This window comes from Gossypium hirsutum, chromosome A04 (genome assembly GCF_007990345.1).
Source record: "Gossypium hirsutum isolate 1008001.06 chromosome A04, Gossypium_hirsutum_v2.1, whole genome shotgun sequence".
Lineage (NCBI taxonomy): Eukaryota > Viridiplantae > Streptophyta > Magnoliopsida > Malvales > Malvaceae > Gossypium > Gossypium hirsutum.
In genome coordinates this window covers 61,107,868-61,120,531 of record NC_053427.1, presented here as the reverse complement: position 1 = coordinate 61,120,531, position 12,664 = coordinate 61,107,868, and the positions used below count along the sequence as shown (strand labels likewise).

Sequence of the window (12,664 nt, the reverse complement as noted above, 5' to 3'; positions counted from 1 at the left end):
GAACTTATAAACAACTTCTAACACGAACTGACCACTATTCCACCACTTTGACTTTTTCGCGTTGTGTCAGTTCAAGTTGTTTTTTTTATCTAGATAAATATTTTTATTCAATTAATCCCATTCTAGCATTTAAAGCAATTAGTTTAGCTTATAACCCATAATAATGAAAATTTACAAAATTACCCTTAAAGTTTACCTTTTTTGCAATTTAGTCCCTAAACTTGAAACTTGTAATTTAACCATTTTTAATTAAAATTCATGTCAGTCAATTTTTACCTAGTCTTATAACAACCCATATTTATCATCAATTTACAATATTTTCCTTTAATTTTACCATTTTCATAAATAAGTCCTAAACCTTAAAATAATCAAAAATTACTTAACAAAATATGTATATTTAACAACTAAGCTTAACAATATACCATGAAGCTTCAAAAACATATCAAATTCATCCATTACATAATTTATAACATTTTACAATTTTACAATTTGACCCCTAAGTTAGCTAGATTAAGCTAATACGAGCTCAAAAATATAAAAATTACTAAAAATAGGACAAAATTTCTCTTACATGCACCCTAATATAGCTTGGACGAATGTTCTTTATGCTTCACCATGGCTATACAGTTTCAAAACAAAAAGAAAAGGAAGAAGATGGTAGTATTATATTTTGTCATCTTTTATTTTAATTACTAATTTATCAAATTACAAAGTTAACCATTAAAAATAATTAAAATTTCACTAAAAACTATACCACATCCGTCCACTATATTTAAGCTTCGAAAATTTACCAATTTAAACCCTTAATCCATGTGTTAAATCAATTTAATGCACCTATAGAGATTAACTTTTACACATTTTTCAATTCAGTCCTTTTCACTTAATTAACTATTTAAACATTAAAATTTCTTAATCAAATTTTAATATGACCCTAATAAAACTCCATAAATATTTGTATAAATATTTATGAGTTTGGTTTATAGAAATGAGGTCCCAGTACCTCATTTTCTAAAACACCTCAACTTTAGGGGCAAACCACTTGAACCTAAGTATTCTTTCAATTAATAGAATTCATTAAATCAAATATAAATAATATTTTACTTGACTCAAAAATATTAATTAATAATATTTTCAAACTCTCACATCGGATTTGTGACTTGAAAATCACTGTTTCTGACACTATTGAAAAACTAGTTGTTACAAAAGGTAATAGCCTTAAGACCCTAGACCTTTTGATGTATTACTTTATTGTAAATGTGTTTGACATCTTTAAATTTTTGCGTATAGGTTCTACGCAATAAGAACATGTGAAGGACATGGAAACCATTTCCTCCCATGATTAGAAAGCCCCCAAGAAGACCCAAACAAACAAGGAGGAAATAAGTTGATGAAGCAAGAAAGAGTGGACCAAACTTAAGTAAGACAGGACAACAAGCTAACTGCACCAAATGTGGCAAACCAATCCATAATACAAGGACTTGCAAAGGGATTGTTTGGGGAAACCAAATGGAAAACCAATCATCGAGCCTACAAATTTTGAAACTAGCCACTTCAATGGATAACACACCAAGCCAACCACCATTAACCCAAAAAAGCTCAAACCGTACATCAAATTTTTTAGCCAAATTACCTTTCAAAAGGAAGGATCCACTTGGTCAACAAACAATAGTCAGATGGATGCAAACTCAACAAATCAGTGACTCCACTCTGACATAACTATCACGATTTAAAAAATGCCCAAGTATGAATCAATTGCTTTGACTGAATTGGATTTCATTTTGTTGCACAGTTAGGAATATATTTTGTTTGGGGAAATATGTTTTGTGGACAAATATTATATCTTTTTGGAAGGGTTATTGAACTATGTTAACAATAGTCAAATGATACACTTTGTCTTAGTTTAAGGTTTGCAAACAATATATTTTTTCTTCAAATGTTAAACTATTGAACAATTACTTTGCTAAATTTTAAATGGAATCAACATTTCAATTTATTTTTTATATCTTTTTACTCTCACAAAAAACTATGAGACCATGAAGATAATCAATGTATTAACTTCTGAAAGGTGATACAAGTTCGCCTAAGGAATTTCCTCTTTCAAAGAAGCAAGGTTTTTACGATTATTTGAAATAAACTTCTTTAGTATACTTGAGAAATGATGGAAAGTTTTTACATTTTTTTTTGTGAAAGGGGTGGTTAACAAGCTAATTTTCCCCTTAATGGCTTTAATGGCTGGAGTCTTGGGTGGAGATTTTGAAATTGGAGGTGGCATGCTTATAAGCCCACTTCTTTTTCAAGTTGGAGTAGCCTTTAATGTAAGTAAACAATATATATATCCCTGTTACTACCATAATAGAGTTCCAAGGACTATCAAAGGTCAACTTTATGAAATAGCCGATGCTATCAAATGATAGCAGCAAAAAAACCAAATAGTAAAAAAACAAATAAGTTGGTTTCACTTGACTACAGGTACAAGTTACACAAAACTATTTCAATTGCAATGTAATCAATGCTTTCCAACTTTTAGGGGTACAAAAGTTAGAATATCCGAGCAATCAATGTAGCTTCAAACATTATTTTCAGTTCTCATTTCACATACTCTTTCAAAGGGAAGGAAAGCAGTAAACAGTACACAAATCCTAGACTTTTAGTTTTGAGCCACACATTCAGAAATCCACATTAGGTTCCTGATCTCTTGCTCTCTTAATGTCATGTATGCAAATAAAACACCATTATGGATTTGTAAGTGAAATTTGATGCATTATTTATTTGATGAAGAAAATAGGAAATATAAAATAAATAAAAGCAAAATCAATCATATGCCGCCATTGTGCTTTTCTTTGATTATTGTTATTAACAAAGATAGTTTGATGCTTGAGAAATAAAATATAAACCTGTTGCTCAAAAGCTGGGCAAAGCCTTTTCACTTCCTTCTTGTAAAATGCCTTGTCAAGCATCTGGCTCTCTTTGTAAGATAATTTGGAGAAAATTGATAGGTAGGGAGGATATTTTTCTATCGCAGCACAGAACTAGGCAACAAACAAAGCAAAAGACTAAGAACTCAAAGTAGCTTCATCTAAGAATAATATGTAAAACAAACTTGGTCAATATCCTCATGCACAACAAGTTCTTTATGGCCATAGGGATAACTATTTAACACGAAATGGCATTTCAGATATAACACTCAAACAAACCTAATACCGAAAATAAAAGAGCATAGCCAAGCCACAGAGAATAAGCATACAACAAACCAAAATTCAAGTATAATTTCCTTCGATCATTAGGCATAAGTTCAATGCTAATGCTGTAAAAAGTAAACCAAACCAAACATGCTTATTAGAAAATACATGGTAAGAAAATATATAAAGCAAAACTAGAAAACTGTATGAAGTAAACATAGTACATAATTAATAGTATCTATTAATGGAGATATTTACAACCCTTCTGTCAGCCTCAAAGGCAAGGAGGTCAGACATGATCTCTGTTGTCGCACCACCAAGTTTCTATAAGAAAAAGGAACGTTTAACTTAACAAGTAGGGAAATGAAAAAAAAAAGTAGCATAATCATATTAAAAAAAAATGCCATCTTTCTTTTGTATCAAAATCTTACTTGGAAAAATTTGTAGAAGTCTTTAATGAATGCTTTGTAGAGAGTGTTCCTCGTGATTTCAATGTTCATGTCATCAAGATCCTAGAGAAATTCCAAGATAAATGAAGCCAAAATAAAAGGTTTAAATATTACATTGTTCAACACAATAAACACCCCAACACAACTACTAACAATCGGACATCTGTGCTTATACATAGATAATAAAGAAAGTTGTTAGAAGCATGTACTTTAGAGGTAATACACTCAGAAAAGGATGGATGTAACAGCCCATTTTTTAGTGAAATCGGAACAGCGGTTTCGGGACCTCAAATCCGCCCCAAAAATAAGGTTTATTTTTATTTTACTATATGGTTTGTAATATGGTAGATATGTCGTGTGAAAATTTTAATACGAAAATTTTATCAGTTAAGAGTTTAATTATGAGAATGACTAAATCGCATAAAATGAAAAAGTTGAACTCTAGTAGCTATAAGGATCAAATAGCTATGGAATTTAAAACTTAAGGTCCCTATATGGTAATTAGACCATTAAGAAAAGTATGTAGATTTTCTTGGTGACTCATCCAAGAAATTATAGAAAAAGGGCAAGGACTAAATTGAAATTTGAAATAATTAAATTAATTGAAAGATGATAAAAGAAAATATCATCTTATTATTGTCATCATCAACTAAAATTTTATGGAAACCCTAGGAGAGAGAAGGGAAACTTTCAAGGCTTAATTGGGTAAGTTCTCATGTCTCGTTTTTAGTAATTTTGGAATTTTTGAAATTGGGATAGCTTAATCTCTCTATTTGAGGGACTAATTTGAAAGGTTATCAAGGTATGAAAATGGGTCATGGATGTATTATGCTAGGAATTAGAAATTTATGCTAGAAAATAAAAGATTATTGATAGATAAACAATTTTTACAAATTGATTTTTGATACCACTGTTGGAACGCCGGTGCCTCCAAGGCGCAGCGGAAAAATAAAATAATTAAAGATATTCCGGCGATCCAAACCATGGATCCATGTGTAAGGAACGTATCGGGGTGATAAAAGGTTTTGAAATTACCGAAACTTCAATCTGAGTAGACAGCAACGCCTAGGCAACGGGAATCCTTAACCACTATCGAACCAAGCCGCAACCTTTTCGATGTCGGCCTCTACGTAGTCCACACAGTTGACAATGAACGGTAGAAAAATCTCAGAAACTATTTCAGTGATTTTTATGCTTGATGACTGCTAGACCCTTTAGCATAGTTTTGGGCTTATTTATATGTTATTTCTTTAGGGTTTTTACCCTTGCCATATATAACACCCTTTTAATTGGTATATCTTTTTTTTTCTTTAATGAATATTAATTCATTAAAATTAATCTGAACATAATAGTCATCATTAAAATAAATATAATAATGTTTAACTGAAAATTATAATTACATTAATTATAATAAAGATTTCGGTAAACTATATTTATTTAAACTTATATACGAACCAAATTCATATACTAATGAAATTATGTTCTGATTATGTGTACAACATCCTTGTACGTATAGTATGTTCAACAATTTGATTGCCCAATTAAATTAATTCTATAATTAATTTAATTCATCTAACAATCAGAATACAATACCAACTATGTTTTACTCCGTCCATTTCAACCATAGGGTGTGACCCTATAGGTTCTTGTAACGTTAGCAGTAATATTAGAACGATTCTAATGTTACAAACAATGAGTGGCATCTAGCAATGCATCATTGCTACCTAAGTTACGAGAAGTCATGATTCGACATAACCTTTTGTGATTAACCTTTCATGCATTAATCCTTAAGTCCTATATCTTTGGAATGGACACAAGTCATGGAATAGTCACACTTGCATAGTCTGTGACAGCCCGATTTTTACCCTAGTCGGAACGGTGGTTTCGGGACCACGAATCCGAGTAAAAAAAAGTTATTATTTGTTTATTATTTATCTATGTTTTGAATGCATGAATTTGGTTGGCATGAAATTTTATTTTAAAATTTGCATCATTTGAATGCCGATTTATTGAATAGGGTCTAAATGCATAATATTAAAACTTAATGAGTTATTTGGTGATAACCAAATTATGAGGACTATTATTAGTGGAGGGATTTCATAGGAAATTTTGCCATTTCCAAGTGTAGTGGACGGCACTTGTTATTGTTATTAGTTTTATATAATGAATATATGCATTTTACCTATTAGTATTATTATATTATATGAAATGAAAGTAATAAAAATAAAAGAAAAGGAATAAAATAAAACCACTTGCCTTGTTCTTATCGAAATAAAAAGAAGAAAATAGTAAAGAAACAAGACATTCGGCCTTCCTTGATTCAAAATTTAGGTATGTGTTTAGCTTTAATTTGAAATTGGTTGCATTTTTGAGATGTTAGTTGTCTTTTGATCATAACCCATGAATTTATTTTCCTAATTGTTGAACATTGAATGTTCGGTCATGAGGTTGATATAAAAAAATGCTTTAGTTCTTTGTTGAATGTGTTAGAAAATAAGAGTTGGTGTTTGATTATTGAGGTTTAAATTTAGATGTTAGGTGATTTTGTGTTTATGGTATGAAAATGAAATAAATTGTTAAATGGGAAGTTAATTGCAAAATGGAGATATGTAAGGATTCATATAGGCATATGGAGCATTCGGTTATGGTACATTGAAATAAAGAATTGATGTATTTTAATTATTAAATACTTTGGACTATTTAGCAAATGTTGAATACCATGAGGAGCGAATAAGTAAACTTATTAATTATGCATTAAGAATTGATTTGTTTATAAATTAAATTGAATAAGTTGAAATTGAAATTTTAATTAGATCAAGAAACGAGGAGATCAGAAGCGGATAAGAGAAAAGCGAAATTAATTGAATAGCCGAGAAACTTAATCCGTCGATAATCGAGGTAAGTTTTAAGCAATTGAGTTGATTGAATTTAATTATAATGTAATTCATGAATTCAATGGAAGTACATAATTATATATGTATAATTTGGTATAATCAAAAGTGAATACATATGTATGGTTTGATATCACCGAAGGTGAATATATATATATACATTTATTTGATCTAGCCGATTGTGGTATAAGTATGTGTATATATATTCAAAATGGTAGTAAGCTTGAGATGAGCACTAAGTGTGCGAAGTGAAATTGGTAATGAGTACTAAGTGTAAAAAAAAATTGATCATTTGGCACTAAGTGTGCAAACTGAATTTATACCGAGTACTAAGTGTACGAGATCGGTTAATAAGCACTAAGTGTGCGAGTTTATCTTTACGTATCAAAGATGGCTTAAGGTGAATAAATGTTTATTTGTTTGTTTGAATTAAGTTCAAGAGAAAAATGAGCTAAATTCGGAAAGGGGGAAAGCAAAAGTAGTTGATTAATCAATCCGTAATTGTGCAATGACATTCAAGGTAAGTCCTTAAGTATGCGCGCTTAAGATTATATAATATGATAAGAAATTATTTGACCTTTACAAGTTCGATTTGCAATAAGTATATCGAATTTAGGCTATAAAGCCGAATATGAAATGGATGATTTATGTATATAATGTGGCTGAATGACTATTAAGTAATGGTGTGAAAGTGTGTAATATGTGTGTTCAATTTTATTGTACTTGTTTGTATAAAGTCGAATGTAAATTGAATGGTATATATGTGGTAATCGAATAGCTATTATGAAACAAAGTCAAAGAATGGGATATTTGTATAATTGATGAATTGTGACTATTGTTCCTACTTGATCGAGGTTGTGTGTGAAATAATTTGTGAATATGGCATATAGCCAAATGGTTATTAAAAGTGAAACTGGGATAGTGAAAAGATTATGCGTTCTTTGTGTATGATTATTGAACCGAAAGTTAAAGGGTAGGTGTATATTTTGTGCTTATATTCGAATGAAGCAATTGAATTACTAATGTGATATGTTATGTGAAATGTGTTAACATGTGAAAAAAATATGCAAGATACTGGAAATGTATCCGGGCTAAAGTCCCGCAGGCTTCGTGCTGGAAATGTATCCGGGCTAAAGTCCCGCAGGCTTCGTGCTGGAAATGTATTCGGGCTAAAGTCCCGTAGGCTTCGTGCAGGAAATGTATCCGGGCTAAAGTCCCACAGGCTTTGTGCTAGTAATATAATTTTGGGTTTTATACCTAGCAGGCGAAGTGCCGATAAATTTGATAAAAGTATACAATTACAAGATCCTACACTAAGATGACAAATTGAAAGTGTATTACATATTAAGTTGGCCAGGTATGTATCATGTACTCGTATGCGATTTTGATTTGAATTAAATTATAAATGTATAAAGTGATGCATCTGTGAGTAAGTGTTATGACTATAAATGTGATCGTGATACATTTGGTAAATGTGTGAAGTTATGTGAAGTGATTCTATGTTTATATTTAAATATAAACACTTGGTCCTTGTGGAAAGGTTTGTTGAAGTATATGATTTTATTTTTAGGTGATTACGATCATGGAAAATTAAATGTGAATATGATATTGTATTTTATTCGTTTCAATTGAACTAAAGTTGATAGTGAAGCATTTTAATGCCTATGTTATATGAGTTCGATCTTGAATGACATGATATACATGTTTAAATAATTTGAATTCAAGGAATATGTGAAAGAGCAAATTTGTAATAAATCTGCTTGGGACAGCAACAGTAGCGTGATTTTGTAAAATCACCATAAATTTTTTAAATTGAATTAGAAGCTAAATAAATTATTTAATTAAAGCTTAATGAGTCTAGTTTCTTATAAAAGAAACCGTGTAAGCAAAAGAATTGTAGATAATGAGATATTTGAAGTGGCGTTACATAGAGTCAAAATGACTTCAAAATCCCCTGTTCTGTTTTTAGAAAATCATTGTAAATTTTACAATGATGATTATAAGATAAAATTTATATTCTTAGACTCCTTAATGAGTCTAGTTTCAAATGAAATAAACGAGAAGATATTTTGAATTCTATACAATGAGAAATCTGATTTATAGTGAAGAATGGTCAGAATAGTCAAACAGTGAAATAGGGGAAAATTTAAGAAAAATATGGTATTGATTGGTCAAACCAAAAATTTTGAAAATTTTAGAGATATAAGATATATGAGTGTATTTTTAGGGAAAATTAACAGCACATGATTTGGAGCTTTTTAGCTCCAGTTATAAATAATTTAGTGACTGCTGCTCAGCAAGACAGCTTGTAGTGATTATGTGATTATGTTGTGAACATTGAATAAACTTGGACAGATGTATGTAGTCCATGTGAAAATGAGACGTGATAAATAACAGATAAATGTATGCTATATGTGCTTGAAATGTGACCTTGTGGTTCCATGAATCAAACATGGGAAAATATGACATGTTTTGGTTGGTATGTATTGGATATGTGCAAGTTTTGTTCATACGAATGAATTGGCAGTTATCACACGAATTTAAAATCATAGTCATAAGTTATTTGTAAATATAAATAAGTGAAGCTATTTAACAAGGTTATATGAACTTAAGAGTACTATGAATGTATATGCAATTGAGATTATTTTTCAATTCGGATTAGTGATATGGAATTTTCATAATCATTGAAATGATTTATTTGCTTAAGGCTTACTAAGCTTTCAAAGCTTATTTTGTGTGTTTTTCCTATGTCTATAGGGCTTCAGAGAAATTGCTTGGGTTGGAAGTCGAGGAGATTTCATCACACTATCGAGTTATCATGTGAGTAGATAAAGTTTGTATATCATTAAGGTTTAAGGCATGAATAAAATAGACTAATAGTGGAAGGATATTTTGGTTAACGTATTTAAGCCATGCGAATATGGCATCTTTTGGATGTTTAATTTTAAAAGTTAGAAATTTGATCACTGGTTGTGTCTAGCATTTATATAAAAAATCTTTATTTCAAGAGAATGTTCAAAATTTTACTGTTAAGATATGTTTTCTGATTTCCGGTAACGCCTTGTCCTATTCCGGCGACGGTTACGGGATAGGGGTGTTACATAGTCCATCCCATGTTTCTTGATACCTTAAGTGTACTATGATACACAAATAAGTATGACATCTCATATCAACTTATTTGAGCATGGCCATGCATTTCTAGTCTCACTCAATCAAGTGGCCTAAGATATTACTCCTATTATGTAGGAGGGACTTATCCTATATTGATCAACCATATCCCTCTACATAGATTGTGGTATATCCAACATCAGTCTTTATAGAACAACCAGTTACGATGTTCATTTGACTATATCAAAATATACAACTCACGATGTTGGGATAATGATGATCTCAAGTATAAGGATCATATACATATTAATCACTATGAGTAATGTTGTGAAAATTACATAATAATCCAAGAAACATATTCATAGCAGGTCAGTCCAATATGTTGTTCTCTAACACACATATTCATGCATTGATTTTGACACTCCATATCAATGACAACTCTTTATCATCAATCAACTACATGTTAGTCTTAATGCATTATTGTTTTCCTAGCCAACAATAATACTTGACTAAGGATCTTTTAAGAATAATCATATTATTCTCAGGACATTATTATAAAACAGTTTATTTATGTACACAGAAAAGAAACTGAAATAATAATGGCAACGCCTTATATCAATAAACATGATAAATCAAGTATGTTATTACAACCATCTCGTGATTGATCTTTGGGCATACTCTTACAGAAAATATGATTTAGGGATGGGTACCCTTGAAAAAAAATTGACGGATTATCGAATCATACACTTCAAGTGTACTACTTGTGCATCTATCGAGATTCAATGGTTCAACGGACATAAAACTCTTGACATGCATGAAAATCTTGATATGTTATGATAATGACTTGAAATAATATTGCTTGATGAGCTCATCTATTCTTACTTGATGTGTATGGAAACTTTGTGACTAACATGTTTGATTGAATGTGTGTGATTAGGCAATTTAGCCAAATGGATGAAAACATAACATTGTATCCTAGATTTTAATAAACAAGATTGGTAAGTTTGGTTTCCGTTATACGAACTTACTAAGCATGTAATGCTTACTCTGTTTTATTTTTCCCTGTTCTATAGTGCTCGGAAGCTCGTGAAGGTTGGAAGATCATTGGAGCATCGCCACACTATCAAATAGCATTTTGGGTATACTTAGTAAAATCATGTTGGTATAATGGCATGTATAGGATAACTTAGCCAATAGTGACTTGAAATGTTATGTTGTAACCTAGCCATTGGAATGGCTAGTAATGGTTCACTTTGGTATGACTAAGTAGATTATTATGTTATACATATACGCATGTGTTATGTTATGAATATGTTATCAGAGGTTGTTATTGCCTAAGTTAATCCAAGGTAAGTTTACAAACACATATGCATGTGATGGTATGCTATGATGAATGATAGAATTGTCTATTTTAAATGCTTGGATTGGTTGGTATTGAATGTGTGTTTCATGTATAGGTCTTAGGTGAAAATTTTGGCGAGAAATGGAGTTAGAAATGGCTTCATTTTGTCCACACGGGAATGTGTCTAGACGTGATGGCTTCATTTTGTCCACACGAGCATGTGTCTAGACGTGTGTGACACACGACCTGGTAACATGAGCATGTGGTTAGGCCCTGTGTCCCTTGCACCTTAATTTTGCAAAACAGAATGCTCAGAATTGGGCACACGGGCAGAGACACGAACGTATGTCTCAGCCGTGTATGCCACACGGCCTAGAACACGGGCATGTGCCTTGGTCATGTCAAACCTGCACCTATTTCTGAATTGAATTAGTTAACCATACGGCCTAGCACACGGGCGTGCGGCATGGCTATGTGTTCAAGTCAGATAGTTACACGAGGTCAAACACGACCTCCAACACGGGCGTGTAAGTCCTACACCTTGGAAAAATTTATAATTTTGCGAAAAATTCTTAGAGGTCTTGATTAAGTCCCAATTGATTCTAATGCTCGTATTGGGCCTCGAGAGCCCGATCAAGGGATGTTATGGATGGTCTCGATAAGTGAATAGTAATTTAAATATATTAATTGAAATTTTTTTTAAATGTTCTGGTAATGCCTTGAAACCTATTCCGGTGAGGAGTATGGGTTAGGGGTGTTACATTAATGGTATCAGAGCTACGATTTAGTCGATTCTCAGATTAGACGTAATGAACTCGAGTTTAGCTATACATTTCATTATATAAATTGTGATAGTGTGATGACTCCTAATAATTTTAAATGTGTTTTTCATATAGTAATATCATCTAATCGAGCTAGAGCTAAATCTGAGAAAGCTGAGAGTAATGTTTCAGCTTCGGTTCAAAGAGTTACGTCTGCGTCTGGTAGTGAAAGGCCCATGTCTGAAGGCTAAAGTGAGGAGGCAAAGTAAGCCTTCTTTCAAATGATGAATGAATGGTTTACCCAGTATTTGAGAACAAAACTTGTTGTACAACGGCCTCCCCCACCTACTCCCCAACTGATTCCTAAGGTACCACAGGGTGCCGAACCTGTTAGAATTGGTAAGTCTCTGATAGATAAAATCTGCAAGCATTGGGCGGAAAAATTTAGAGCTACCGTAAATAATGATCTGGAAAGGGCTAAGTTTTTGCTAGAGAACACTACCCGGGTTTTTGATTAATTGTTTTGTATACCTACTAAATGTCAAAAATATACAGTATCCCTACTGAAAGATACAGCTTATCATTGGTGGAATACCATAACTTCAGTAGTACCGAGGGAGAATGTCACATGGGAATTCTTCCAAGCTGAATTCATAAAGAAGTATGTGAGTCAGAGATTTATGGATCAAAAAAAGAAAGAATTTCTAGAGCTCAAACAAGGAAACATGATCGTATCCGAATATGAACGAGAATTTGTTCGACTGAGTAAGTATGCTAGAGAATAGGTTTTAACTGAGGCTAAAATGTGTAAACACTTTGAAGAGGGCCTAAATGAAGATAACAAGTTATTGATTGGGATTCTTGAAATAAGAAAATTTCAAGTGCTAGCTGGCCGAACATACAAAGTGGAAGAACTGAGTAAAAAGAAAAAAGA

The 12,664-nt window shown here is 31.8% G+C and overlaps 1 pseudogene; it reads right to left on the bottom strand.

Moving 5' to 3' along the window:
- Positions 1-2,566: 2,566 nt before the first annotated feature.
- Positions 2,567-12,664, bottom strand: part of LOC107947813 (V-type proton ATPase subunit d2-like) — a 28,438-nt pseudogene continuing 18,340 nt past the window's right edge.